Source organism: Carassius auratus, chromosome 39 (assembly GCF_003368295.1).
Source record: "Carassius auratus strain Wakin chromosome 39, ASM336829v1, whole genome shotgun sequence".
NCBI lineage: Eukaryota > Metazoa > Chordata > Actinopteri > Cypriniformes > Cyprinidae > Carassius > Carassius auratus.
The window spans coordinates 6,574,737-6,591,287 of NC_039281.1; positions in this window are offsets into that span (position 1 = coordinate 6,574,737).

Below are 16,551 nucleotides of genomic sequence, written 5' to 3' on the forward strand. Positions count from 1 at the left end.
GAACGATTTGTAACTTTAAAAAAAAATAAAGCAAATAGGATGCGTGGATGTTAATGTGACTTTTTACTGTTTATTTTAATTTAATTACTTGTATTTGTATTTGCATTTGCATTTATATTTACTTGTATTATTATTTTATTCATATTTTTATAATATAATATAATACACATATAATATAATTTTTTTTAATCTCTTATGTTCACCTAGACTGCATTTATGTATTCAGAAATACAATAAAAACAGTAATATTGTGAAATATTTTAGCAGTTTGCATGTTTTATTTTTATTTTAATATATTATGTAAAGAATCTTACAAAGCCAAATTTTTAGCAACCATTACTATTATCATTGTTGAAAACAGCTGTCCTGTTTAAATTTCTCCTTTTTTACATTGTCAATTTAATGTATTCTTTTAATTTTTTTTTCATACTGACCCCAAACTTTTGAACAGTTGCATATATCATTTTATTTTCAATTTACTATTTTCATTTAGCATTTTGTTTAATAAGTTTGCATTATTTTGTAGCACCCTAACTACTGCCAAACCCCCATAAACATTTTCCAAAGGAATCATAGCATTTTTTAGCCCTTACTATAGCTTTTGTTTTGTAGGTGCACTTAAGTCTGGCTTTTATGGAGCTGTGGAGTGAAAGCGCTCTTAAGGCTTAATTGCTTAAAGGCCAGTAAAACACTCTGACATACATAACTTGTTTGGGCTGGGACAGTACAGAAACTGAATTTTTCTCTCACTCTCTCTCTCACAGACCTGCTCCTCAGTTTCCTTTCAGCCTGCTTTGTTAACAAACACGGTATATTCATTTCAACCGCTGATAGTTTAGATGCCCCGAAATATCTACAGAGCTACCGCAGGCTCCTTAGAGGATACAAACAAACCGACACAGAAATGGAGAGCAATGCTTTCTTCCCAGACCTTTTTACAGCATTGCTCTGTGAATGCGGATGCCTAAACGCTGCAATTCTTAGATGCGTATGCTTCACTCCCGTGAGATGAAATGTGAGTCTTTGCTGGTGCATTGGCCAATGCAGAGAAAGTGGCTCCAAAAAAATACACCGGCCCACAGTCAGGATCTATCAGCTGTAGATGGATTTCCTTCTATGAGAAAGCTCAATTACTTTTCGTTTCAAGGCATTTTTAATGGAATAATGTCTGTGTATTGTTTTTGTTTTTCTTGCATTTTATCATTTATCATATTTTCTGGCCAGTGAAATTGATGGCTTGTTTTATGTTCCCTTTAGCAAAAGTGTATTACATTTTGCAAGCCTCTCATAGCAAAAGCATAGTTTCGAGGGCTCAGGCTGGATAACATGCAGGATCTTTTTCATGATGGTCATTTATTGCGATCCGTCAGATTGCATGCCAATACCAAGCTTTTGACATATAAAATAACAGTCATATTCTATGTGAAAATCTATACATTTCCCCTGCAGTGCTCTCAAGTCCAATATGTGTAATTGCACAGCTGCCATGACTGGAAAACCCACCTTTTGTATCAATTAATCATGCCCAGAATTCATATGCACCAACCAAAACTCAAGCTAATAGAATAAATTAGCTGTGAAATGGAATTTAAAGCAGGAAACTTCTTTAGTCTGTAGTTCGTGGGCAGAGTCTTTCGAGGTTCTGTTGAAAGAGTAGATCCAGTTTGTCTGCAGACTTTATCATCGTCTCTGTGTAAGTGAGGGCACTGGCCTGGCTTCAGCCCTGATTAGATCTGACACGAGCTAATGCTCTTTGCTCTGCTCTCATTGTGACATTGATTGATAGTGATACAAGCCTCCAGACTGGCATGCTAACCTGCAGCAAACAGTATGCAAATGCTGCTGTACTTGCAGAGGAAACGGGCCACATCACCTAATCTGACGTGCGCACCTCTCGCTCAGGGACATGTGCTGTGACTCATGGGCAGTTTATGGAAAACGGGAGAGCCGTGGATGTTACAGGGGCCAGCAAACACGTTCGAACACAACTGTATAGCTGACAGTTGTGCAAACATGAGTGAGGTCAGACCATTCTAAAGACCCTATTGTGATCATCTGACTCTGTGTGTCTGTTTTCCAACATAACTCTTGTTCATTTGATAATGTGTGTCCAAACAAAACACTAGCTCAATGTGCTGTGCAACCTTGAAAACGCCAACAAATCTTATATGTAGACAAACCCACGCTGAGCACGGTGAAATTGTGTTTGTGTCAGCTATTGTATGTAATATCATTTATTCAGAATTAAAGGGATATTCTCTTTTTTTTTCTGTGGAACACAAAAGATATTTTGAGAAGTTTTTTTTCCTCCAAAATTGCTTGGTCCTGTCCTTATGTTCTGTTTATATTTAGTCTTTTTCTATGTTCATTTTATATTATTTATTTGATCTTATTTATTTTCAGTGATACGTGTTAATAATTTTGAAGCTCATATGAATTGGTTTTAATGAAGAAACTGCACTCCAGACACATAAAAAATAATCTAAAAAAAATATTGTAAGGACAAATGTTGATTTACAAAAATATCTTAAACCTCTATATTTGAGGTCAAACTACTATGTTAAGAAGGCAGACTCAAACTGTTTTAGTTTCTACATAGTTTGTTGGTTCAGTACTGCACCGTTAGTGCAACTGTTATACAAAACTAAATCTTCCCTGTCCAATGTTGGAATGACATTCAGCTGTTTTGACAATGTTTATGATTTAGAATGGATGTAAATCTACTCTTGATCAGTTTTTGCCCCGATATTGAACAAATCATTCCTGGATGTGTTCTAGCTGTGCATGATATAACAGTAGCAATAATACTAATGAAATAATACCTTTTTATCTTTTTCTATATTAGTATTATATTACCATTTTTTATTGTCTAGTAACTATTTGGGGGAAAAAACTGTAAGGTACTTGAGGAAGTGCTATATTTTGAATATAGTCATAGCTGAAGGGAATGTAGATTCTAGCCCTCTCAAAACCCCTTTTAAATTTTTTTTTTTTTTCAAGACAAGGTTGCTTAAAAATGATCATAGGTGACAGTAGAGATATTTATAAAAGATTTAAAAAAGTATAAAAAAATCTTAAATGTTATTGTCAAATTTCCACTAATCAAAGAATCCTAAATGCATAGAAGCAGGGGGGGAAGAAAAGCTGGCCCTCTGGTGGAGCACAGCCTTGTGCAATGGTTTCCTGTCAAAAGGTACTGATGACCTGCCTGGATCTGCCTGGTGCTCAGAGCAGTTCACCTGTCTCTTAAATGTTTCTTCACTTGAAGTCTGTCACAAGCATGTTCTCATTCGCATGGACAACATGACAGCCGTGGCGTTCATAATTCATCGAGGTGGTCCCCACTCTCGCCCTCTTCTCATGCTCTCGATGACCCTGTAGACGTGTCTGTTGAGCTGTCCTTCAATCGCAGGGCGGACATATGTCGAGGCACAGGGCAAACGCAGCATTCTGACATTGATAGGTTGAAAGTGGAGAGAAATTATTTATTGATTAGATTTTTGTTGGACATGAGGTTATTAAACACATAGAGCAGAATGTGTCTGCTTATTAATCAAAATCAACTATAGATCGGAAGTTATTACAAGCATTCAATGATTGTTTTAAGTGAATAAGTAAAAACATTAATAGTAAAATATATTTTCAAGTGTAGATTAATGCTAATTGTAGCCTACTTCTAATTATATTTTAGAATGTAGCCTATTTTTGTAAGCATTATATATGGTTTGTTTTTAGCGTAGAACCTTGTTTATCCTAATTTAATGCTTTATATTGAGCAGAGGATGATGTTAAATCCATTTACGAGATACATATCTGAGGAAAAATGTACTGTTGGTCGGCACCACCTAGTGTGAGGTGTGAATTAGCAGAAGACAAACAATCGTTTCACGTTTGGTGTGAAACCACCGTTTTGCCTCGCTTTTTCATATCGCGCTCAGTGTGGAAATGCCTTAAGGCTTCAGTATTTGAGGTGTATGCTGTCCACAGCATCTCGTTCCCTTCTCAGGTGCTGCATGCTTAGTTGCTCGCTGACGTTGATAATATTTACCCCTTAATTACTGAAAATTGGTACCATTTTTTGATACTCTATTTTTGATAATTCCATCAGTGCCTAAAAAGTATCAAACTCGATACCCAGCCCTTTTGCTTTCTATTGTTTTATATTCCTTCAAAAACATTTTTAACATTTTCAAACTTTTGTGCAATATAGTGTAAATACAATATAGCACAGCCTCTCATGCCATATTTCTTAAATACCATGCTTAAAGTTGGACTACAACATTGAAAGTAGTTTTCTAGAAGATGCACCCTCTCACAGACATCTGCGACATGCTTACTAGGTCAGTGTTCCTTTCCTGCTTCTATGATTTATCCTCAGCTTTGATAGTAGATATTTCTCATCCTGTATCTGAAGTGAATTTCAAAACACCATCTTTGAGCAGATAATCACAGGCCAGGTCAGCTAGGCATTGATTAAGTGTCATGTTATGTTTGCATGATGGCTTTGGCCATCGTAAGAAGGTGGATCATGATGCAGCATTTTGCTTTTTAGTGGTTACTGCCAAAGCCAAGGTCTTCGTACCTTAAGATATTCATAAGCTGGGCTATGGAGAGCTGCCCAAGAATGTGAACGTGAAATGAAGACACAGTCCACAGTGGCCACTTATCAGAAGTGAGACATTATTTCAGTGAATGTAACCGTATGTTTTTGCCGCTGTAGGAAAATTCATTTATGTGGAATCATAACACATGCACATACTGTCCATACTCTTAACATACCAGGATTAATTATTCTTGCTATGTGTCCTTTTGGTATTGATGACATCTAAACACATGTACAGTCCTTGAAACATACACACACAGACACACACAATAGAAGCATCAAAGGATAGTTTAGATTTGCCAACAGTATTGGGAGCAGCCCCGTTCCGGTTGTGTGTTTTAGCTCCCTTTCATCTGCCAACACACACACACTCACTTATGCACCATCCAGGATCCCTATTCACCCTGCCTTCTTTTTAGCCAGTGACACTTAACTTCATCTGCCCCTCTTTGAAGTCGCTCTGTTCTGAATGTCAGGCAACAGCAGAGAATCTACAATGTAAGCAACATGTTGTAGTCTGCTATGCTAATTCCATTCATCAAACAACAACATCAAATGCCTTTTTTGATATGGACGTGGATTGAATGTCTTTCTTACTCATGAAAATATATTAGAGAGATGCAGATGTTGGATGCAAATAGTTAATTCTTTATAAGCTTTGTTTTTTCATCCAGTCATCAGATATGATATGGAATTACATTTACTGTATAAGAAGGAATCTTTATTCCTTAGACATGTGTTTTGTGCTCATCTGAATGATGCAAATGTCCATGAGAAAGGGATGTTTTGTGCAGTCTGAAAATGGTTGAATGATAAGGGGTTATTATTTATTTTTTTCTTCTTTACATGGCTATTACCAATCTAGAGAGCAGGATGGCAGTTGGCCAAAATTGGTATCAATATAACTGATATAAACGATATTTACTCAAAATTATTTTAAGCACACTTTGTACACTTTTATTATTATTAGGGCTCAAGCCTGGAGGGCGAGAGCCCTATTGTTTTCCTTAGGATTATTTGTTATTATTATTAGGGCTCAAGCCCGAAGGGGCGAAGAGCCCTATTGTTCTTCTAAGGATTATTAGGGCTCAAGCCCGAAGGGGCGAAGAGCCCTATTGTTCTTCTAAGGATTATTCTTATTATTATTTTTTTTATTTTTTATTAAACCTTCTGGGGGTTTTTGGGGGCCTTAACATGCTCAAAAACTCTTGAAAATTGGCACACACATTGGAATCTGCGGCCATCAGGACGCCACAGAGACTGGGACCCGGGCGTGGCACAGGGGCTCTACAGCGCCCCCTGGAACACAGTCAGAAATCTTGAACCATAGCTCACACACACTTGCATGTATTTATATGAAACTCAGTACACTTGTAGATCTCATTGAGCTGAACAACTTTCGCGCTCTATGTCAAAGGCTCCGCCCAACAGGAAGTCAGCTATTCAGGGCTGTTTAAAAAAAGCATGCTCTGGAATTTGAAATACTCCTCTGAGGTTTTCAACCCGTTCGCCACGAAACTCGGTGAACATGATCTCAAGACATTGGGGATGAAAAATTGCGAGGGGATTTTTGATATCTCGAACGGTTTGCCCGTGGCGAGGCGTGGAACTTATGGCGAGAAATGAGAAACAGGAAATGTCTAATAACATCCACATACATTTCCTGAATTTGATCAAACTTCATGGGTTTGTTCGTTGTATGATACCGATTGTATATATGTGACTATTAAGAGTCAACATTATAGCGCCACCAACTGGCAGCAGGAAGTGTGTCATTTTCCAAATGCTTTGAATTCAGCATCTTATTTTTACTCGATTTACTTAAAACTTCATCAGAATAATGACAAAACACGGCCGATGTAAATCTGTTGTGGGATATATTGATATCTGATATAGTGTTGCCATGGCAATGTGTCAAACTTGAATGTTCTGTTATGGTGAGTTTGAGGCAGACAACAAGCTCAGATTTACATGAAACTCAAAACACATATCAGTATTAGTGATAGCTAGACAATGGCAAAAGCTTTTAAAAGGGCGTGAAGGAGGCACTCTATAGCGCCACCTTTTGTCAAAAGTGGGGGGGTTAGTTTTAGCTACAGACACCAAACTTGGTACATAAATTGTTCTTTTCAAGACGGACAACTTTCTAATTCACAGTCATCAGCTACGATCAACAGGAAGTCAGCTATTTTGATTTGAATGTGGATTTTTTTTTTACATTTAGCTGTGAATTAATGCATACTGCTCAGAGGAGAGTAACACTATACTCACCAAACTTTGTCTACATGATGCCAAAACATTTTAAACAACTTAAATTGCCAATGGATTTTGGATAGCTTGAACGGTTTTGTCGTGGTGATTTTTTTAAATGACAGTAAAAATGGAATTATTAATTGTCCTGCATTTTTAAATTCCAAACACTTCAAAACCTTTTTTCATACAGAAAAAAAGTCATTCTGAGTAAATATGGATAGTTTCACGACTTTACAACACTGTATGGATAACAGAAAATTAAAAAACTGTCAGACATCTCATCTCACTCTGTCCCTCTGTTTGAGTATATGTGCTTCAGACTTCCATTGTCTGAGAGAAATAGCGCCCCTACAGGTGCAATTACCGGACTTTTACTTTCACTTCACAAATCGGTTAAAATACAAACAAATACTTGGATTTAATTCACACTGACAAGCTAAACCAACATATCTGATTATTACCGGTTCAGGGCTCATGGATAAATTATTTCTGGCCAGAGATACGTGAGAAATAGGAGAGATTAATCACCGCTGTGATCACGAGCGTCTGGAGTAAAGAGCTCAGAAAAAACGAATTTATTCCTGTTTTAAAGCTTTTAAAAATAAATTATTACAGCGATATCACACAATCAACCAATTAGAACACACCAAGAGCTAAATTCAGATGTTTTTGAACTGTTTGTGTGAAAATGAAATATTTGTGGCTGCCTATCTGAAATCACCGCCTCCGATCAGCGCGTACAGTGTCCAGCTCAAAACAAACGAATTTATTCTTGTTTAAGAGCTTTTTTAAATAAAATATTACCACAAATGCACACAATAAACCCATTATAACACAACAAGAGCTAAATGCAGGTGTTTGTGACCCGTTTAAGTGTGAAAGACTATTTGAAAGCGCGACTGGCAGAATAACATATCTCTCGAGCTGCAGGTTTCTGCCTTTCGTCGTACGAACGAACACATAACGGACAAGATTATTTCAAAACACATAATAGCTTGGCTAATATAAACGAAAACAGCCACGTGAACATAAACTGTTTAGAAATAAAACTGAAGTGGATCTACTGGATTTTAATATTAAGTGACCGCATATACCAGCTGCTTATGTCTTCAATTTTAATCTATATAAAAAATTAAACTCATTCATCTTGGCTTCTTTTTTTAATGTGTGTACGTATTTATTTATTATTTTGCTCTAACAAGACTTAATCTATATTTAATTAAATCAATTACATTTTATTTTACATTTGATTTGTCCATTTCTGCATCTAAACGCCTAAAAACATAAAACATGCTCTATTATACTATTGTTAGCAATTTCTTTATCGTCCAATTTATCTGGTGTACACACTTTTATTTTCATAATAAACTTGTTTGTTAGATTATACACAGTTACAGTGGTCTATAATAAATATTGACAGGTTTTATTCAAGCTGTTTAGAATGATTGCAGTAGGCAAATTTCTTGAAATGTAAATAATAAAAAAATAAAAAATAAAAAACATGGGAAAACAATAACTGTTGTACATTTTTATACATTTTGTATAATTTCATAGTTTATGCATTATAGTTATAAAAACAAATAAATTTAGCCACTCACATAGAAATCTTATAGGCCTTATCCTTTTCTGACAGTTTTAGGGATTTTTAAAAATCCTAAAAAACCTTATTTGTGCTGCAAATCATAATTTCAAACTCAAAAAGTAAATATTCAGTTCATGCTTTATAAAGCCTTGTCCCAATATTAATAGTCAGTAGTAAGCAGTTTATAAATACAGCTATAAAAAGCTTGTTCTTGGTTTATAAGCACATTTATTAAAAAGGAGAGTAAAGGGTCAGTTATCTTCCTATGAAAAAAAAATAAATAAATAAACAAACAACAACACAGATTGATACAGAACTCAGAAATTTTATTGTGGATTTATGATCAAATCAGCCTGTAAATGAATTCATACTCCTCCAAGAAGACACAAGTAGTTCACACCAAACTTTTTTAACATGAAGCTAATATACTGAAGATGTTAAATTGCGAATGGGTTTAGGATACCTTAAATGGTGTGGCCATAGCGATTTATTAAAGTAAAATAAAAAAAATACAATAGTTATTTTACTATATCTTTAAAATTTTTCATTCTAACTCTTCATAATTTTTTATATAAGTAGAAGTCATCATTTGAAGGAAGCACAGTAAGTTTCATAGCTTTATCATTTTCAAGAGCCAGCATAAAATTAAAACTATCATAACTTATAAATCAAGCTTGCAATTCTTAGTACCAATAGTGGCCACCAGATGGAGCTATAGGATTACTTTTAAATAATTATTGTAAAACAAGTATGATTTAAATAATTTATAGAAATCTTTAAAAAAAAAAATTATATGAATTGTATGTATTTTACTGATAAAATGACCCTCACTTAATTAGAATAACAAGCTGAAGTATTGTGAACTGTATATTAAGAATAATTCTTTATAGGCTTTATGGACAGATACGTTTTTAGTCTCTTGAAGATTCAGCACCACATCCTCTTTTACCACTGTTTAAAGAATTTATCTTACAGAACAGGTGTGAATGAATTTTGGATAGCTTGAATGGTTTTGTCGTGGTGATTTTTTGAAATAACAGTAAAAAAGTAACCAGTAAATGTCTTTTATTTTTTTAAAGTGCAGCTTCTAAACACTTCAAAAAAATGTACACATAGAATACAAGTCATTCTGAGGAAATATGCATAGTTTCATGATTATACAACATTATATGGATGATAGAAAATTAAAAAACTATCATACATCTGATGTCACTCTGTCCCTCTGTCACTGTGGTTAATGTGTGTGTGTGTGTGTGTGTGTGTGTGTGTTTGTGTGTGTGTTAACATAAGAGCAAGAATATTACACATACATAAAAATAGACCAGACAAAAAATTTAAAACCACCCATTTCAAAATGTAGCATAACACAGTAGTCAGTACACTAAGGAAAATAAAAAAGTTTTTAGCAAAGATTTAAAAATAGACAAGGAAGGGCCCAGCCACTGCAAATGCACGCTCCCCTCTACACTCCCCTCTATCCTTTAAAACCTCACTGCCAGAGGGATATTGTGAATGCATGTGCACGCTGGGCACAGTTTACCTGATGCCACCGGGGTGGTGATGGCATTGGTGGCTTGAGCCCGCCATCGCTGCTTGCAGCTATATTTATTATTATTTTTATTTTTTATTAAACCTTCCGGGGTGTTTTGGGGGCCTTAACATGCTCAAAAACTCTTGAAAATTGGCACACACATTGGAATCTGCGGCCATCAGGACGCCGCAGAGGCTGGGACCCGGGCGTGGCACAGGGGCTCTACAGCGCCCCCTGGAAGACAGTCAGAATTCTTGAACCATAGCTCACACACACTTGCATGTATTTATATCAAACTCGGTACACTTATAGATCTCATTGAGCCGAACAACTTTCACACTTTATGTGATAGGCTCCGCCCAACAGGAAGTCAGCTATTCAGGGCTGTTTAAAAAAAGCATGCTCTGGAATTTGAAATACTCCTCTGAGGTTTTCAACCCGTTCGCCACGAAACTCGGTGAACATGATCTCAAGACATTGAGGATGAAAAATTGCGAGGGGATTTTTGATATCTCGAACGGTTTGCCCGTGGCGAGGCATGGAACTTATGGCGAGAAATGAGAAACAGGAAATGTCTAATAACATCCACATACATTTCCTGAATTTGATCAAACTTCATGGGTTTGTTCGTTGTATGATACCGATTGTATATATGTGGCTATTAAGAGTCAACGTTATAGCGCCACCAACTGGCAGCAGGAAGTGTGTCATTTTCCAAATGCTTTGAATTCAGCATCTTATTTTTACTCGATTTACTTAAAACTTCATCAGAATAATGACAAAACACGGCCGATGTAAATCTGTTGTGGGGATATTGATATCTGATATAGTGTTGCCATGGCAACGTGTCAAACTTGAATGTTCTGTTATGGTGAGTTTGAGGCAGACAACAAGCTCAGATTTACATGAAACTCAAAACACATATCAGTATTCTTGATAGCTAGACAATGGCAAAAGCTTTTAAAAGGGCGTGAAGGAGGCACTCTATAGCGCCACCTTTTGTCAAAAGTGGGGGGGTTAGTTTCAGCTACAGACACCAAACTTGGTACATAAATTGTTCTTTTCAAGACGGACAACTTTCTAATTCACAGTCATCAGCTACGATCAACAGGAAGTCGGCTATTTTGATTTGAATGTGTATTTTTGAGATTTTACAGTTGTGAATTAATGAATACTCCTCACAGGGGAAGTACACTATACACACCAAACGTTGTCTACATGAAGAAAAAACATCGAGGAACTTAAATTGCGAACAGATTTTGGTTAGCTTGAACGGTTTTGTCGTGGTGATTTTTTGAAATGACAGTAAAAAGTGAAACATTAATCGTCTTGTATTTTTAAATTGCAGCTTCCAAACCTTTAAAAAACATTTTTAATTTAGAAAACCAGTGATTCTGAGGAAATATGCATAGTTTCATGACTTTACAGCACTGTATGATTAAAAGAAAATTAAAAAACTGTCAGACATCTGATCTCACTCTGTCACTCTGTGTGCTGACTCTGTGTGTGTGTGTGAGTGTGAGTGGGGGAGGGGTGTGAGCTGAGTGGCAGACAGACAGAGAGAGAGAGAGAGAGAGAGAGAGAGACTTAAACATCTCTTTAATCACCAGAAAAAAAACTGTATTTTAAATAGTCATTTTTTTGTTGTTGTTGCTAATTGTGCTGTTATCATTACATCTTAAGAAATATCTTAGGCCTTATCCTTTTCTGACAGTTTCAGGGATTAAAAAAAATCCTAAAAAACCTTATTTGTGCTGCAAATAATAATTTCAAACTCATTTGATACTGACCTCTGTCACCCTGTGACATGACATTTATTTGAATTTACATAATCTCAAGGATGTAACAGTAAAACTGTTCAGCTCACAGATGAAGACTAAGCTTTAATGCAAGCAGAACTATTTCACAAATGCTTATAGGTTAATGAAATCATAACAAAACACTTTTAAATTATTTAAGGATTTGGTAACACTTTAAAATAATGTCTCAATTGTTAACATTAGTAAATGCATTGGTAACACTTCATAATAGCTGCAATTCTTAGCTAAGCATTAGTAAATAGTCAGTTCATGCTTTATATAGCCTTCTCCCAAAATTAATATTTTAGTAAGCATTTTATAAATCCAGCTATAATTAAATTGTTCATGGTTTATATGCACATTTATTTTGAGGAGATTAAAGGCTGTAATCTCCCTAAAAAAAATGTAAAATAAAAAATAAAATAAATAAAATAAACAAACACAGAACTCATAAATATTTATTTCAAGATGCAATAAAAGAAAACTGTACACTTGAATTTATATATATATATATAAATATATATATATATATATATATATATATATATATATATATATATACACACACACAATTGCATAAGTTTATATTTAAAAATGTTTAGCAAGTGTACAGCTAATAATAATAATAATGCATTTTATTTAGTTTTAGCTACAGACACCAAACTCGGTACTTAAATTGTTCTTATCAAGACGGACAACTTTCTAATTCACAGTCATAAGCTACGATCAACAGGAAGTCAGCTATTTTGATTTGAATGTGTATTTTTGAGATTTTACAGTTGTGAATTAATGCATACTCCTCACATGGGAAGTACACTATACACACCAAACTTTGACTACATGAAGAAACAACATCGAGGAACTTAAATTGCGAACGGATTTTGGTTAGCTTGAACGGTTTTGACGTGGTGATTTTTTGAAATGACAGTAAGAAGGGAAACATTAATTGTATTGTATGTCTAAATTGCAGCTTCCAAACACTTCAAGGCATGTTTTCATACAGAGATCAAATCATTATGAGGAAATATGCATAGTTTTCATGACTTTACAACACTGTATGGATAAAAGAAAAGAAAAAACTGTCAGACTTCTCAACTGACATGATCTCACTCTGGCCACTCCGTCTGTGTGAGGAAAGGGAGGGGGAGAGGGAGGGGGAGTGTGAGTGTGAGGGGGTTGGTGACTGTGAATCTTTGGTGACTGACAGTGTGTGTGGATTGTAGGGAGGGGCTGTCTGGCAGAGAGAGAGAGAGAGAGAGAGAGAGAGAGACCTAATCATTCCTTTAATAATCAGGAAAAAAAATCTATATTTTAAATTGTTATTGTTTTTGTTGTTGCTAATGGTGGTGTTTTTTTCCTTTCATTACAGGTTAAGAAATCTCTTAGGCCTTATCCTTTTCTGACAGTTTTTGGGATTTAAAAACATCCTAAGAAGCCTTATTTGTGCTGCAAATTATAATTTCAAACTCATTTGATACTGACCTATGACAACCTGTGACATGACATGACATTTATTAATCTCATGGATGTAACAGTAAAACTCTTCAACTGACAGATTAAGCTGCAATGCAAGCAAAACTATTTCACAAATGCTTATAGGTCATTAAAATCATTACAAAACACTAATAAATTATTAAAGGGTTTGGTAACACTGTATAATAATGTCTAATTTGTTAACATTAGTAAATGCATTGGTAACACTTTATAATAACTGCACTCATTAGCTATGCATTAGTAAATAGTTCATGATTATAAAGCCTTTTCCCTTAATAATAGTCATTATTAAGCAGGAATACATCTCTAATTACATTGTTCTTGGTTTAAAAGCACATATATTACAAAGGAGATTAAAGTTTCAGTTGTCTTATAAAATAAATCAATAAACACAACCCAGTTTGATTCAGAATTCAGAAATATTTATTTCAAGATGCAATAAAAGGAAACTGTACACTTGAAAAGGTTTTGAGCGATTCTTGAAGGACTAGCATCACCTTCACTTGTACGATGGTTTGAGGAATATATCTTCCAGATAGTACCGCCGCTCCCTATATGCAGAGTATGCAGTCTTCGTAGAGCACCAACTCCCAGAGGGGGCACCAGTGCTCAAAAAAAAACAAAACAAATATGCGCCATTCTCCCATCCGCGTTCGCGACCACTCAATAGCATTTGAGAAGAAAGACTTGTAGTCACAAAACAATTGTAATGTGTTCATATAGGGTCAGCTACAGATGCACACCTTATACATTTTTTATACATTTTAAAATAAAGTGTTACTAAAGTTATATATTTGTTCTGTGTATGTGATTTCAAAGTCTAGATTGGTCGGATTAACCCTTTAACTGCCACATCCCTTTAAACTTGATTGTCAGAGGGTTACTGTAAATGCTTATGCCCGCTGGGCCACAGTTTTCCCGATGCCACCAGGGGTGGCGTTGCACTGATGGCTTGAGCCCGACATCGCTGCTTGCAGCTATATTTCTTCTTCTATTATTATTATTTTTTATTTTTATTAAACCTTCCGGGGTTTTTGGAGGCCTTAACATGCTCAAAAACTCTTGAAAATTGGCACACACATTGGAATCTGCGGCCATCAGGACCGCCACAGAGACTGGGCCCCGGGCGTGGCACAGGGACTCTACAAGCGCCCCCCTGGAACACAGTCAGAAATCTTGAACCATAGCTCACACACACTTTCATGTATTTATATGAAACTCAGTACACTTATAGATCTCATTGAGCCGAGCAACTTTCGCACTCTATGTCATAGGCTCCGCCCAACAGGAAGTCAGCTATTTAGGGGCTGTTTTATAAAAAGCATGCTCTGGAATTGATATTACTTGTCATAGGTCTTTTACTTGATTGCCACCAAACTCGGTCAACATGATCTCAAGACATTGGGGATGGAAAATTGCGAGGGATTTTTGATATCTCGAACGGTTTTGCCCGTGGCGAGGCGTTGAAATTATGGCGAGATATGAGAAACAGGAAATGTCTAATAACATCCAATACATTTCCTGAATTTGATCAAACTTCATTGGTTTGTTCGTTGTATGATACTGATCGTATATATGTGACTATTAGAGTCAACGTTATAGCGCCACCAACTGGCAGCAGGAAGTGTGTCATTTTCCAAATGCTTTGAATTCAGCATCTTATTTTTACTCTATTTACTTAAAACTTCATCAGAATAATGACAAAACACGGCCGATGTAAATCTGTTGTGGGGATATTGATATCTGATATAGTGTTGCCATGGCAACGTGTCAAACTTGAATGTTCTGTTATGGTGAGTTTGAGGCAGACAACAAGCTCAGATTTACATGAAACTCAAAACACATATCAGTATTAGTGATAGCTAGACAATGGCAAAAGCTTTTAAAAGGGCGTGAAGGAGGCACTCTATAGCGCCACCTTTTGTCAAAAGTGGGGGGTTAGTTTTAGCTACAGACACCAAACTTGGTACATAAATTGTTCTTTTCAAGACGGACAACTTTCTAATTCACAGTCATCAGCTACGATCAACAGGAAGTCGGCTATTTTGATTTGAATATATTAAATTGAGCTCTGATTAATGCATACTCCTCACAGGGGAAGTACACTATACACACCAAACTTTGTCTACATGAAGAAAAACCATTGAGGAACTTAAATTGCGAACGGATTTTGGTTAGCTTGAACGGTTTTGTCGTGGTGAATTTTTGAAATGACAGTAAAAAGGGAAACATTAATTGCCTTGTATGTTTAAATTGCAGCTTCCAAACACTTCAAAGCATTTTTTATACAAAGATCAAATCATTTTGAGGAAATATGCATAGTTTCACGACTTTACAACACTGTATGGATAAAGAAAATTAAAAAACTGTCAGACTTCTCAACTGACATGATCTCACTCTGGCCACCCTGTCTGTGTGAGGGAAGGGAGGGGGAGAGGGAGGGGGAGTGTGAGGGGGTTGGTGACTGTGACAGTGTGTGTGGACTGTAGGGAGGGGCTGTCTGCAGAGAGAAGAGAGACAGAGAGACCTAATCATCCTTTAATAATCAGGAAAAAAATCTGTATTTTAAAATGTTATTGTTTTTGTTGTTGCTAATGGTGGTGTTTTTTCCTTTCATTACAGGTTTAAGAAATCTCTTAGGCCTTATCCTTTTCTGACAGTTTTAGGGATTTAAAACATCCTAAGAACCCTAATTTGCTGCTGCAAATAATAATTTCAAACGTCATTTGATACTGACCTATGACAACCTGTGACGTGACATGACATTTATTAATTCTCATGGATGTACACAGTAAAACTCTTCAACTGACAGATAAAGCTGTAATGCAAGCAAAACTTTTCACAAATGCTTATAGGTCATTAAAATCATTACAAAACACTAATACATTATTTAAGGATTTGGTAACACTGTAAAATAATGTCTAATTTGTTAACATTATGGACCAGTATAACATAGTATGCAAGTCTCGTAGGGCACCAACTTCCCAGAGGGGGCACCATCCCAGTTTCAAAAAAAAAAAAAAAAAAAAAAAACTGCCGTCATTCTCCCATCCGCGCTCGCGACCGCTCACACCTCATGTTGCGGCTGAATGTTCGTAATTGATGGATGGACATCTATGCCTGGGTATAGGACATCAGCAATCCGGCACAGAGAAAAGAAACTAAAGAAAATAAAACAGGCATAAAGTTGTCTTGACATTGGACTTTCTAGAGTCTCAAATTTAGGGAAGGTCTCTAAAGTTACATGTGATATTGTTATAACACTTTTCTAACGTCAGTAGCATTTGAA